Consider the following 14,134-nt stretch of genomic DNA (forward strand, 5'->3'; position numbering starts at 1 on the left):
TAAATCATTAAGAGTTCTGGGCTGTCGCTTGGCAACTCGCATCTTCAGCTCCCTCCATAAGTTTTCAATGGGATTAAGGTCTGGTGACTGGCTAGGCCACTCCATGACCCTAATGTGCTTCTTCCTGAGCCACTCCTTTGTTGCCTTGGCTGTATGTTTTGGGTCATTGTCGTGCTGGAAGACCCAGCCATGACCCATTTGTAAGGCCCTGGCGGAGGGAAGGAGGTTGTCACTCAGAATTGTACGGTACATGGCCCCATCCATTCTCCCATTGATGCGGTGAAGTAGTCCTGTGCCCTTAGCAGAGAAACACCCCCAAAACATAACATTTCCACCTCCATGCTTGACAGTGGGGACGGTGTTCTTTGGGTCATAGGCAGCATTTCTCTTCCTCCAAACACGGCGAGTTGAGTTCATGCCAAAGAGCTCAATTTTTGTCTCATCTGACCACAGCACCTTCTCCCAATCACTCTCGGCATCATCCACGTGTTCACTGGCAAACTTCAGACGGGCCGTCACATGTGCCTTCCGGAGCAGGGGGACCTTGCGGGCACTGCAGGATTGCAATCCGTTATGTCGTAATGTGTTACCAATGGTTTTCGTGGTGACAGTGGTCCCAGCTGCCTTGAGATCATTGACAAGTTCCCCCCTTGTAGTTGTAGGCTGATTTCTAACCTTCCTCATGATCAAGGATACCCCACGAGGTGAGATTTTGCGTGGAGCCCCAGATCTTTGTCGATTGACAGTCATTTTGTACTTCTTCCATTTTCTTACTATGGCACCAACAGTTGTCTCCTTCTCGCCCAGCGTCTTACTGATGGTTTTGTAGCCCATTCCAGCCTTGTGCAGGTGTATGATCTTGTCCCTGACATCCTTAGACAGCTCCTTGCTCTTGGCCATTTTGTAGAGGTTAGAGTCTGACTGATTCACTGAGTCTGTGGACAGGTGTCTTTCATACAGGTGACCATTGCCGACAGCTGTCTGTCATGCAGGTAACGAGTTGATTTGGAGCATCTACCTGGTCTGTAGGGGCCAGATCTCTTACTGGTTGGTGGGGGATCAAATACTTATTTCCCTCTGCAGAATGCAAATAAATTCATATACTTTCCACAATGTGATTTTCCGGATTTAATTTGTGATGTGCTATCTCTCACTGTTACCAATAACCTACCCTTCAATTATGGGCTGCTCATGTCTTTGTCAGTGGGCAAACTTACAAAATCAGCAAGGGATCAAATACTTATTTCCCCCACTGTATATATTCATCCATCCACAGTGGAAGAAACCCAGAGGAAGAATCTGAATTAGACAGATTAGATGGGCCAGGTGGTCTTTATTTGGAGTATTTTCCTATTCCAGAAGTTGCCCGACTGAATTCTATTAACATTGATAGTTGCTCTTCTCCTGCCTACAAATTCAAAAGGACTCCTTGTGCATTTCGAATTCCTCTCTCCTCCTCCCTTGCTCCTCCCCTTCTTTCCTGCCCCCTCCCCTTGCTACCCTTTGTTTCCCTCCCACTAATACCTCTGCTCTCTAGCTGGCCCTCCCTGTACCCTCCCCCACCCTTCTGTCTTCGCTGGCCTTCAGCCCGGTTGTGGGCTGCCCCCCTTAAACGGGTGTGCCTGGTTCTTAACATTGATAGTAATCCAAATCCCAATTCTGCCACCAGTTCTGTCTGATGTGGAGATCGAGGCTGAGAGCAGTGCAATAAAAGAAAAGGAAAAAAAATGTAAACCACGATCTTTACAGGAATGGTTTTCATTTCCTTAACTTTGGTCCTGGAACTGATGACTCTGTATTCCATGGGAAGTGCAGAATATAAACCTCTCTGCAAGAGTGAAAAAACACTGTGAGGGGAGAGAGCAGCTAATGAGAACAGAGCAGGTAGTGTCCTAATTGAATTAAAAACTGGATGACACCCGCGTAGACACCTGTCCAATTACAGACCGGCCAAGATGTTTACCATTGCTGTACAAGCGATTTAAAGATGACAGAAATCTTTACGCCCACAGATTAACATAATGAAGGAGAACAGATTATAGTGGATGCTGGCCAAACAGCTACTCTGGCAGCTGAGGAGGGGGTAAGGGGGTGTGGGACAGAAATATAGTTTTCTGAAGTATGTAAATAAAAATTGTGTACACTCTCTTATGCAGTCTCTGACCATTTTGTTCTTGCTAGTGAAAAAGAACTGGGTTGTCTTTATAAATGTCAAATTAAAGTATTCCTAAGTAATATCTAATGTTTTGCAATCACTTAGAAATCATGAATTTTTCATAATACTAATTCATGAGTCCTGTAAAGAGTGACTTTTCAGCAGCTGGTTTTAAAATGCTGCAGTGCTGTGTGACCTCACCAGACAAGACATGCTGGCTGTGATAGCCATTCACCAGGAAATAAATGTAAATTATGTGCTATTGGCTACATGTAGCAGGAGAGGTTTTTCAGCTGCTCTTCCTTTCTATTGTGGTTATCAATAGTACAAGGGATTTATAAAAGAAAGAAAGAAAGAAAGAAAGAAAGAAAGAAAGAAAGAAAGAAAGAAAGAAAGAAAGAAAGAAAGAAAGAAAGAAAGAAAGAAGGTTGTCCATGGCTATTGCCACTTATGTTTTCTATTAGTTTTTCTTCTTTAGTCTGTAAGTGAAGGGAACATAGACAGAATTTTGAAAAAATATATATATCTATGTCCACATCTACATATCACTATCTATCTATGTACTGGATGTTCCCAATTTTCAGCTCAATGCACATGCTCACATAGAGGGGCATAATCGAAAGGGGCGCCCAAGTTTTCCTGAGGACGTCCTTGCAGGACGTCCCGGCGAAGGGGCGGGGAAACCCGTATTATCGAAACAAGATGGGCGTCCATCTTGCATTTCGATAATATGGTCGGGGATGCCCAAATCGCGAAATTTAAGTCGACCTTAGAGATGGTCGTCGCCAATTTTCAGCGATAATGGAAACCGAGGACCCTTATCTCAGAAACGACCAAATGCAAGCCATTTGGTCATAGGAGGAGCCAACATTCGTAGTGAACTGGTCCCCCTGACATGCCAAGACACCAACCGGGCACCCTAGGGGGCACTGCAGTGGACTTCATAAATTGCTCCCAGGTGCATAGCTCTCTTACCTTGGGTGCTGAGCCCCCCAACCCCCCCAAACCCCACTCCCCACAACTGTACACCACTACCATAGCCCTAAGGGGTGAAGGGGGGCACCTACATGTGGTACAGTGGGTTTCTGGTATGTTTTGAAGGGCTCACATTTACCACCCTCCGGTGGTCATCTAGTCAGTTCGGGCACCTTTTTGAGGCTTGGTTGTAAGAAAAAATGGACCAAGTAAAGTCGGTCAAGTACTCATCAGGGACGCCCTTCTTTTTTCCATTATCGGTCGACGATGCCCATGTTTTAGGCATGCCCCAGTCCCACCTTCACTATGCTTCCGACAAGCCCCCGTGAACTTTGGTCGTCCCCGCAACGGAAAGCAGTTGAGGATGCCCAAAATCGGCTTTCGATTATGCCGATTTGGGTGACCCTGGGAGAAGGACGCCTATCTCCCAATTTGTGTTGAAAGATGGGCGCCCTTCTCTCTCGAAAATAAGCCTGCTAGTAAGGTCACAGGGCACATGCAACAGGAATAGTCATTTTTTATAGAAACATTTTTGAAAACAAAGAACATTGCTTTTGTTATTGAAATGTAAGAGATGATACTTTTATACATAAGCAGCTGATTTTGTGGCCTATGTGGGTTATTACTGCCACTTACACAGACAAGGGCCGGATTCACAAAGCTGAACATGGAAATGGAATCAGTTAAGGAGCTAAACTCCAGAGGTCTAAATTTCAGATTTTTAAGGTGGTTTTAAATATCATACAGGTAAGCACAATTACCCCTGTCCATCACTCTGTCAAAGCAGGTGTCCAGATGAGCAGTTTGCTGAAACACGTGATTTGGAAAATAAGTAAATGGCAACAGGCAAATGTAGACATTACAAAAAATATCTATGGAGGATAATATTCAAAGGGTTTAGGATCCTCAGTTTGAGAGGTGGAGAGGCGTTTTCAAAAGGATGGCCAAGTCAGAATAGAGATGTCCAGCTCATAACATCCAAAATGGACTTCATCTCACATGTTTTTTCCAATAGGAAATATATCAGGATATTCTGTTCGAAAATATGAGTTCGTATGCTGAGGACATCCAGTACGAACAACCATTTTACAAACTGGAACGTCCAACATATGAATGGCAAAAAAGCTGGGACAAGGACATCTGTCTGGTAGCGTGTGTTAGAAGAACAGTCACAGAGACATCCCTGCCATTGAATACTGGGCTATTGGATGGTTGATAGTGGAGATCCCTGTGGGACTCCACAAGTTAAAATGCAAGGTTCTGACCTTTCAGTTGAAAGTTTTACTCTGTATGTTCATTGTAAAATAAATAAAATAAAACAAACAAAAATCCAGTCATTTAAAAACTTTACCTGAGAGATCTATATTATAATTGAAGAAGTAGCACATTGAGGGGCATTTTCAAACGGGGATGCCCATCTCTAAGGGCGTCCATCTCTGAGGATGTCCCCGCAAAGGGGCGGGCATCCCATATTATTGAAACAAGATGGGCCTCCATCTTTCGTTTTGATAATACGGTCAGGGACGCTCAAATCTCAACATTTAGGTCGTCCTAAGAGATGGTCGACCTAAATGTTGAGATGGTCAACCTTAGAGATGGTCGTCCCCGGTTTTCGGCCATAATGGAAACCGAGGACGCCTATCTCAAAAATGACCAAATCCAAGCCCTTTGGTTGTGGGAGGAGCCAGCATTCGTAGTGCACTGGACCCCCTCACATGCCAGGACCAGTGCACTGGTCCACCTCATATGCCCTAGGGGGCACTGCAGTAGACTTCATAAATTGCTCCCATAGTGCATAGCTCCCTTACCTTGTGTGCTGAGCCCCCCAACCCCCCCCCAAACCCACCACCCACAACTGTACAACACTACCATAGCTCTTAAAGGGTAAAGGGGGGCACCTAGATGTGGGTACAGTGGGTTTTGGGTGGGTTTTGTAGGGCTCACATTTACCAGCACAAGTGTAACAGGTGGTGGGGGGATGGGCCTGGGTCTGCCTGCCTAAAGTGCACTGCAGTACCCACTAAAAACTGCTCCAGGGACCTGCATACTGCTGTGATGGAGCTGGGTATGACATATGAGGCTGGCATAGAGGCTGGCAAAAAATGTTTTAAAATTTTTTTGGGGGGTGGGAGGGGGTTGGTAACCACTGGGGGAGTAAGGGGAGGCCATCTCCGATTCCTTCCGGTGGTCATCTGGTCAGTTCAGGCACCTTTTCGATGTCGTGAAAAACATTGGACCAAGTAAAGTCAGCCAAATGCTTGTCGGGGATGCCCTTCTTATTTCCATTATCGGCCGAGGATGCCCATCTCTTAACCACGCCCCCGTCCCGCCTTTTGTACACTGCTGACATGCCCCCGTGAACTTTGGTCGTCCCCGCGACAGAAAGCAGTTGAAGACGCCCAAAATCGGCTTTCGATTATGCAGATTTGGGCGACCTTGAGAGAAGGACGCCCATCTCCCGATTTGTTTGAAGATGGGCGTCCTTCTCTTTTGAAAAAGCCCCTGATTGTCAACTAAATAAACAGTGCATGAGAAACTGAATTGTAACAATATAGCTTAGGAGGTACCGAATATCTGTAATTAATGCTTTTGAAAGAGTCTCAAAACTATAACCCTATTGGAAACGCGATTGGATAGATTGATGAATTTCAAATTGTTCCAAGTAGTTAGTTGGCTGGCTATAATTGTTTCTTGTATTTTTATTAATAATTGAATATTAGCAATTGGTCTACAGCATATCATTGGAGGCTCAAATTGACCGATGGTACAATTCCTTGAAAGCTGCTTATAACCATTTATCTCCCCTCATATCCCACTTTGTATCCACAGTTCACACTCATTCAGATCCGTGTGTCTTTATAAATGCCAACTGCATCAAATTGAACTCCACTGGCATAAATACCCTTCTGCCTTCACAATGATTATCTATAAGACTGCTGCTTCTTCCTATAAGAAATAAAATTCATGCAAAGCGATCTTATTATGCCAACAAAATTTCAAATGCCCCTAACTCAGCTGTCCTATATAAAATTCTGAAGACTCTAACCACCTATCAAATGCCTTCAGCTGCTGACCCACAGTCTTTACAAATGCAACTGTTAGCAGATCACTTTCATCATAAATTTATTAGACTTCGGAGCACTTTTCCTACATGCAGTATTCTCATTTAGTACCTCGGATCTATCTGAATTAATCCCTCCCCTACATCCTTGGTTATTTCAACCTGCTGAAGCTCCATGACCACCTTTCACATTCCATCTTCTCCAGATCATAGGTGGACTATTGTGTCCCTTAGTGCTACCATACTTCCAGCCAATCCTCTTCCACCCATCTTGATCAAAAAGTTTTGGATATGTTTCTTCCATTCATTCACACCATGGTTCATCTCAGTCTTCTATCAGGACACATCCCTGGTTCCTGGAAATCTGTGGCAGTACACCCTAAAATTAAGAATCCATCTCATTCTCTAATTGATCTTAATAATTTTCATCCAATTTTAAATCTCTCAATTTTAGCTAAAGTGGTGGAAGCTGTAGTCCATAACCAATTTGCAAACTTCATTGAGAAAACTAATATACTTCATCTGCATCAATCCGGTTTTCATCGGAACCATAACACAGAAACCACTCTTTTAGATATCACTACATATATCCCTACACATCTTGCTAAGTCTTTTCCTGCTTTTCTTATCTCTTTAGACCTTAGCACTGCATTTGATTTAATTGACCACTCACTCTTATTACAATGTCTTCACAGTATAGGTCTGCCAGGAATAGTCTTAAATTGGTTCCAATCTTATCTCACCAATCATCAGGATTGTATCAACTATAATAATTCAGATTTAGACTCTTACTCTCCCACATCTGGAGTCTCTCAGGGATCTATATTATCTCCCATTCTATTTAACATTTTCCTGTCCCCTTTGCTTACAGTAGCTCAGTCTCTAGGATTTATTTTTTATGTCTACACAGATGACATCCAACTTCTAATAGCAGTGGATCACCCAAGTACTACAATTATTTCAAATATCAATTACAATCTCTGTAAAATAACAAACTAGTTACAGGAAAACCATCTTATTCTTAACCCTGACAAGTCTAAAGTTCTATTTTTTACCAACCATATGTCAAGTACTCGTCAAACTCCCATTTATCTTTTTGCAAAACTCCAATCCCATAACATTCGGTTACTCGTATTCTCGGGGTAATTATAGACACTGACCTTTCATTTTGTCCACAAATAGGACAGGTAGTAAAACACTCTTTATTCAGATTACATCTCATCTGTTCAGTTCAATCGCTCTTACAATTCTCTTTATAAAGGTTTTAGGCTCAAAGATCTGCATCGCTTACAACTTGTACAGAATACTGCCATTCGGATAATTTATAAAGTCAATAAATGTGATCATATAACACCATTTTGATGGACTCTCATTGGTGCTCAATATCTCATTGAGTCACTTATAAGCTGGTTCTTTTGGTTTTCAAGGTTTTAGCTTCAAAACAACCTCTTTATCTTTACCGTTTTTACTTCCGTACACTCCATTACGCTTCGGAACCTTTTACCCACTTCTTTGCAGGATCAAACTTCTCTATTAACCTTTAAATCAGAACTTAAGACGTTTCTCTTTCAAGATGCTTTCAGTTAGATTTTCTGTTCGCAAAGCACCCTGCTATTATTTCTGAATTACCAAGAGCATTCCTATTGTTTGTTCCTTCCCCCTCTTTTACTTGAAAATAATGGAAATACTCCTCCCTTCCCACACTCTCGGTTTGTCTGTCTACATGCACACTTTATTGTTTTTCTTATATTTGAAGAAATGGTAAGCTGCCTAGATGGTACTCCCAGCTGGCCAATTAGTACATTTAAATAAACTTGAAATTTCTTGATTAAAAACATTACTTTCCAGCCTCTATGCCAGCCTCAGATGTCATGCTCAGGTCCATTAGAGTAGTGTGCAGGCCCCTGGAGTATTCTAGTGGTGGGTGCAGTTCACTGCAGACAGGTGGACCCAGGCCCATAAATCCCCCTACCTGTTACACTTCTGGTGGAAACTGTGATCCCTCCAAAACTCACCAGAAACCCACTGCACCCACATATAGGTGCCCCCTTCACCCATAAGGGCTATTGTAGTGGTGTACAGTTGAGGGTAGTAGGTTTTGAGGGGCTCAGCATACAAGATAAGGGAACAAAGGTGAAATGTGTACCTGGCAGCATTTATTTGAAGACCATAGCAGTGCCTCTTAGGGTGCCCCATTGCTTTTCTGGGATGTCTGTGTGGCCAGTCTTCTCAGAATGGTGGCTCCTCCTACATCCCAGTGGCTTGATTTTATGTGTTTTTCACTAGGACATTTTTTTTTTAATAGACCAAAAAGATAAACGCGTGGAGGGGCATAATTGAACGAAAACGTCTATCTCCATGGGCGTTTATCTCCGAGAACGGGTTCCTTGAAGGGGCGGACCGAACCGTATTTTCAAAAAAAATAGACGTCCATGTTTTATTCGACAATTTGTGAGCTGGGCGTTTTTGTTTTTCAGCGATAATGGAAAATGAAAGCGCTCAGCTCAAAAACGAATAAATCCAAGGCATTTGTTCGTGGGAGGGGCCAGGATTCGTAGTGCACTGGTCCCCCTCACATGCCAGGACACCAACCGGGCACCCTAGGGGCACTTTTACAAAAACAAAAAAAAAGGTAAAAGAGCTCCCAGGTGCATAGCACCCTTCCCTTGTATTTTGGTGCCCCCCCCCAAATCGCCCTCAAAACCCACTGCCCACAAGTCTACACCATTACTATAGCCCTAAGGGGTGAAGGGGGGCACCTACATGTGGGTACAGTGGGTTTGGGGGCGTTGGACGACTAAGCATTAAGCAGCACAATTGTAACAGGTAGGGGAGGATGGGCCTGGGTCCACCTGCATGAAGTCCACTGCACCCCCTAACAACTGCTCCAGGGACCTGCATACTGCTGCCAGGGAGGTGGGTATGACATTTGAGGGTGAAAATAAAAAGTTGTGAAACATCATTTTTTGTGGTGGGAGAGGGTTAGTGACCACTGGGGGAGCCAGGGGAGGTCATCCCCGATTCCTTCTGGGGGGTAATCTGGTCATTTAGGGCACTTTTTGGGGCCTTATTCGTGAAAAAACAGGGTCCAGGAAAAGTGCCCTAAATTCTAGCTACAAACGCATACTTTTTTTCCATTATCGGCGAAAGGCGCCCATCTCTCCTCGGCCGATAACCACGCCCCAGTTCCACCTTCGCCACGCCTCCGACACGCCCCCGTCAACTTTGTACGCTTCTGCGATGGAGTGCAGTTGAAAACGTCCAAAATCGGCTTTCCATTATACCGATTTATTCGTTTTTGTGAGATAAACGTCTATCTCCCGATTTGGGTCAAAATCTAGGCGTTTTTCTCTTTCAATTATAAGGTGGATAGCGCACAAAGCATCTAGCAAATAGCCATTTTTGAAAAATAAAAAAAAGATAAGACGTTTTTCTGTTTTGAAAATGACTACATTCCCCACTTGAATTTTAGAGGTTTTTAGCAAAACGTCCAAAGTTGGACTTGGACATCATATCGAAAATGCCCATCCACATGCTCTACTTTTATTATTTGAATATCTTTTGAGCCTATTTGTGTACTGTAGAAGGAATTAACATATCTGTGTACAGAGAACTGACTGAAGAAAGTTGTGCCTTCTTGAAACCGAATTATAGATATGTAATGCAAGGTTCCACGTTAGGTGTTACGGACCAAGAAAGGGATCTGGGTGTCGTCGTCGATAACACACTGAAACCTTCTGCTCAGTGTGCTGCTGCGGCTAAGAAAGCGAATAGAATGTTGGGTATTATTAGGAAAGGTATGGAAAACAGGTGTGAGGATGTTATAATGCCATTGTATCGCTCCATGGTGCGACCGCACCTTGAGTATTGTGTTCAATTCTGGTCGCCGCATCTGAAGAAAGATATAGTAGAATTGGAAAAGGTGCAGCGAAGGGCGACTAAAATGATAGCGGGGATGGAACGACTTACCTATGAAGAAAGACTAAGGAGGCTAGGGCTTTTCAGCTTGGAGAAGAGACGGCTGAGGGGAGACATGATAGAGGTATATAAAATAATGAGTGGAGTGGAACAGGTGGATGTGAAGCGTCTGTTCACGCTTTCCAAAAATACTAGGACTAGGGGGCATGCGATGAAACTACAGTGTAGTAAATTTAAAACAAATCGGAGAAAATTTTTCTTCACCCAACGTGTAATTAAACTCTGGAATTTGTTGCCGGAGAAAGTGGTGAAGGCGGTTAGCTTAGCAGAGTTTAAAAAGGGGTTGGACGGTTTCCTAAAGGACAAGTCCATAAACCGCTACTAAACGGACTTGGAAAAATCCAAAATTCCAGGAATAACATGTATAGAATGTTTGTACGTTTGGGAAGCTTGCCAGGTGCCCTTGGCCTGGATTGGCCGCTGTCGTGGACAGGATGCTGGGCTCGATGGACCCTTGGTCTTTTCCCAGTATGGCATTACTACTTATGTAGCTATGCTATCACATATGCTTTTTCCAGGTAGAACAATAGAAACCAAAGTTTGAAGCTTTTTGTCTTCTACAATGTTGACAAAACTGGAGGATCACCTGCAGAACCTCACACATCTTAAGATTTTACAGAAGGAATCTAAGGACCAAAGAAGAAACCTTTGAGCTGTGTTTACACTTTCAAATGTGCATGGCCATTGTGAAATGTATTCATGGGTTTGGATAAAATCTAATATATATTTTTAAATGCTCTCATTATCTTTTTTGTAGTATCCTTGAACTACATTTGGTCAGATATCTGCTGATCTAGTAAGCTTTCATATTAGAGTTTCTCTTCAGAATAATGTTACAGCTGTGATATTACCTATTTTAAGTATAGAATCTCTTGCGGTATATTACGGGAGGAGGCATGCAAAACTAAGAAGAAGGACCCCAGATATAGTAGATTGGCCAATCTTGGAGACAAGTAAAATAGGAAAAGGCAGAAACTTTCAAATACAGTACATTTTAGTTAAATGGTAACATTCATTATCATTTAATTCAACAGTAGAACCACACATATATTTTAATGAATATGCCTGCAGACCCCTACTCTCTCACACACACATGTACAGACACATTATTTTAAACAATGCATATACACGGCACCCATATAGCCTTGAAAGTTAATTTCCCTTTTGCAGGTATATTGCCAGGCTTGCTACCCTTCACCAGTTATGCTGTAACCCCAACGGCCTGTACTGTAGCTGGCTGTACCAAGAGCTCACATGCATTGAACATCTCCACTTTCCAAGAAGGTGAAGTAATTTCAAAGGTCTTGGCTTCCACATTTCAGTCATGAATAATAAAATAGGAGAAGAGCTTAATGCTGCAAAGCCGTTTGCTGGAAAACCCCATCCTAATTTGATGACAGAGTGCATTGCCAGACCATAATTGCTCCATTTTTTGGGGGGTGCGAAAATGAATCAAACTCCATACCCTTTAATGACATGCATCTTTAATAGCTGTAATGCAGATTAATGGGCTTTTTAATTGCTGTTACATTGTTCATGCAAGAGCCTTGTCATTAATACGAAGCATCTGAAAGATTAATGAAAGCTTCCTCATTTTAGTATGGCTCTGAAGTAAATCTAGAGACAGTCTGCCTAAAAAGAATTGATTGTATAGCACAGTACGAAATTGAGAACCAAATGGTTGATTTCCATGCTCTCTTTTAACTACGAAACACCAGCATAGGCAACAATTATTTCTGTATGATGGAACTACCAAATGCCAATTAGGATAATTATTAATCATTGCTCAGTATATTTCTTCTTTCATTTTCTTCTTTCTCCCATTTTTTACACACTGTTCAATTAGAACGAGTCTAAGTTTATGTTCATCTATATGAAAATCTTTTACGTGACCTTAAGAAAATATTCTACAATGGAAACATTATATACATGTGGTTAATTAGCAAGGAATGATTTTAGAAAGGCTTTTCCACATGTAAAACATCTTTTACATGCAGGGAAGGGTCTTTTCCAAGATCAGAGAGCAGTATAGACATGTGTAAGTACATATGTTTATTCTCAAAATACTCGCCCAAATAATGAGCCAAAACAACTTTCAAAACTTCAAATAATACTTGTGGAATACAAAACAATCTTGGAAGGGAAAACGCCTTAGTACCCTCAGCTCTACAAGATGAAAAGGACTTTACCAGGGTAAACTCTCATCACAGGCATAAAAAACCCTTTCAAAACCATTGTTAAAACTCCACTTGTATACAATTTCTAGATCAACAAACTTAAATGTGACAAAAATCAAGAAAGAGTCTGCCGACTTAACTTTAAAAAAAACAGAGTGCTCTTCCACTTCTGTAAATTATGCCGACTGTGGCCAAAGTTTCGCTATAAAGCTGTCTCAAAGCATGACCAAACTTTAAAAAAAAAACAAAAACATTAATAAAAATGTAAATATTGAAAGTTAAGTCATCAGAATCTTTCTTGATTTTTGTCATGTTTAAGGGTCCCTTCTACCAAGCTGTGGCAAAAGGGGGCTGGTGCTGGCATTGGCACCTGTTTTACACAAGTACTAAGGCCCCCTTTTACCGCAGCTGGTAAAAGTGAAATCTCGTCTTCCTACAGGAAATGGCCGGGCAGTAAATAAAGCACTTGCCGTGTGGCCATTTCGGGTAGAAGCCCTTACCGCCACCTATTGAGGGCTCCCACGTTAATCCAGCGGTAACTAGGCAGCACGCGGCACTGCCTGATTACTGCCAGGTACACTCCGGCACTACAAAAATAAATACATTTTTTTAGCACCGGAAATGACAGCGCACTAGGGGTGGGAGGTATTGCCGGGCTGCTGTGGTAGCCCGGCGGTACTTCCTGTACAGCGAGTGGCTTAGTACTGCTTAGTAAAAGGAGCCCTAAGTTTGTTGATCCAAACCGCCTTCAACGCTGCTCACACTACGTTTCACTGCTGGAAACAGGGAGGAAAGATAGCTGGCCAGACCCAAAGGAAAGGAGGGAGAGCTTAGCTGCTTGACCACAGGAACAAGGAGCAGAGAGTCTGAGGAAGCAAAAAAAATGCCTAGCTGGCCACTATTGTTGGGGGGGGGGGGGGCTGACACAGAAATGGGGGGGCTGAGCCCCCGAGGCCCCCTGTAGCTATGCAACTGGTTGGGTGTGATAGAAAACAGCAAATTGACAGAAGCCAAGCAATTAAGTTTATTACAAAATCATGAAAATACATAAACCACATATATTTATATATTATATGCACATAAAACCAAAGTTGAAGAACTTAATGGAGGAATGAGACCACGCACAAAAGAAAAATGTCCAGTTCATTCCACTAGGATTGAGTCCTCTGATGCTGGTGACTGCCAGGACCTAGATGCACACCTCCAAGGCCTGGTGAGAGGAGGACAAGTACTCACAGAGAAGTCAATTGTATGTAATTAGTCATTCACATGAGTATTCCTAGATCAACCAATAAAACTCTCACAACAAAGAGGTACAGGGCAGAAGCAGCATGTTTCACTTTACAACTCAACATAGAAACTCTGGTGTCAAAATCAGTGATAGCAACACAACCCATTATCAAACACTGTGCGATGCAAGACAGAACCTTGCAAATGGCCCTTCAGAAGCTTACCATATCCTACCAGAATTAAGAACTCAAACTTCACCAACCCTACTTATGGAAAGTTAGCATTGAGCACCAGCACACCTCCATGGATTGGGGGTGTGGATCTTCTATTAAACATAGAGGGTGAAAAGCTCTTTTCTAGTTGGAAAAGACAGATTGCTACAGATTCCTATATAGAACCCATATATATCAACTGAACACTTTATCCCTGTTACACAAGGAAAACACAGGCCATCACTTAGCAAAAAAATATGAGATTACAAACTAGAATCATAATGTAGAAAAAAAATGAAAATGAAAACAAAAGAATCCTGACAGTGAGCATGAAATTCCAGAGAAA

Source organism: Microcaecilia unicolor, chromosome 3 (genome assembly GCF_901765095.1).
Source record: "Microcaecilia unicolor chromosome 3, aMicUni1.1, whole genome shotgun sequence".
Classification (NCBI taxonomy): domain Eukaryota; kingdom Metazoa; phylum Chordata; class Amphibia; order Gymnophiona; family Siphonopidae; genus Microcaecilia; species Microcaecilia unicolor.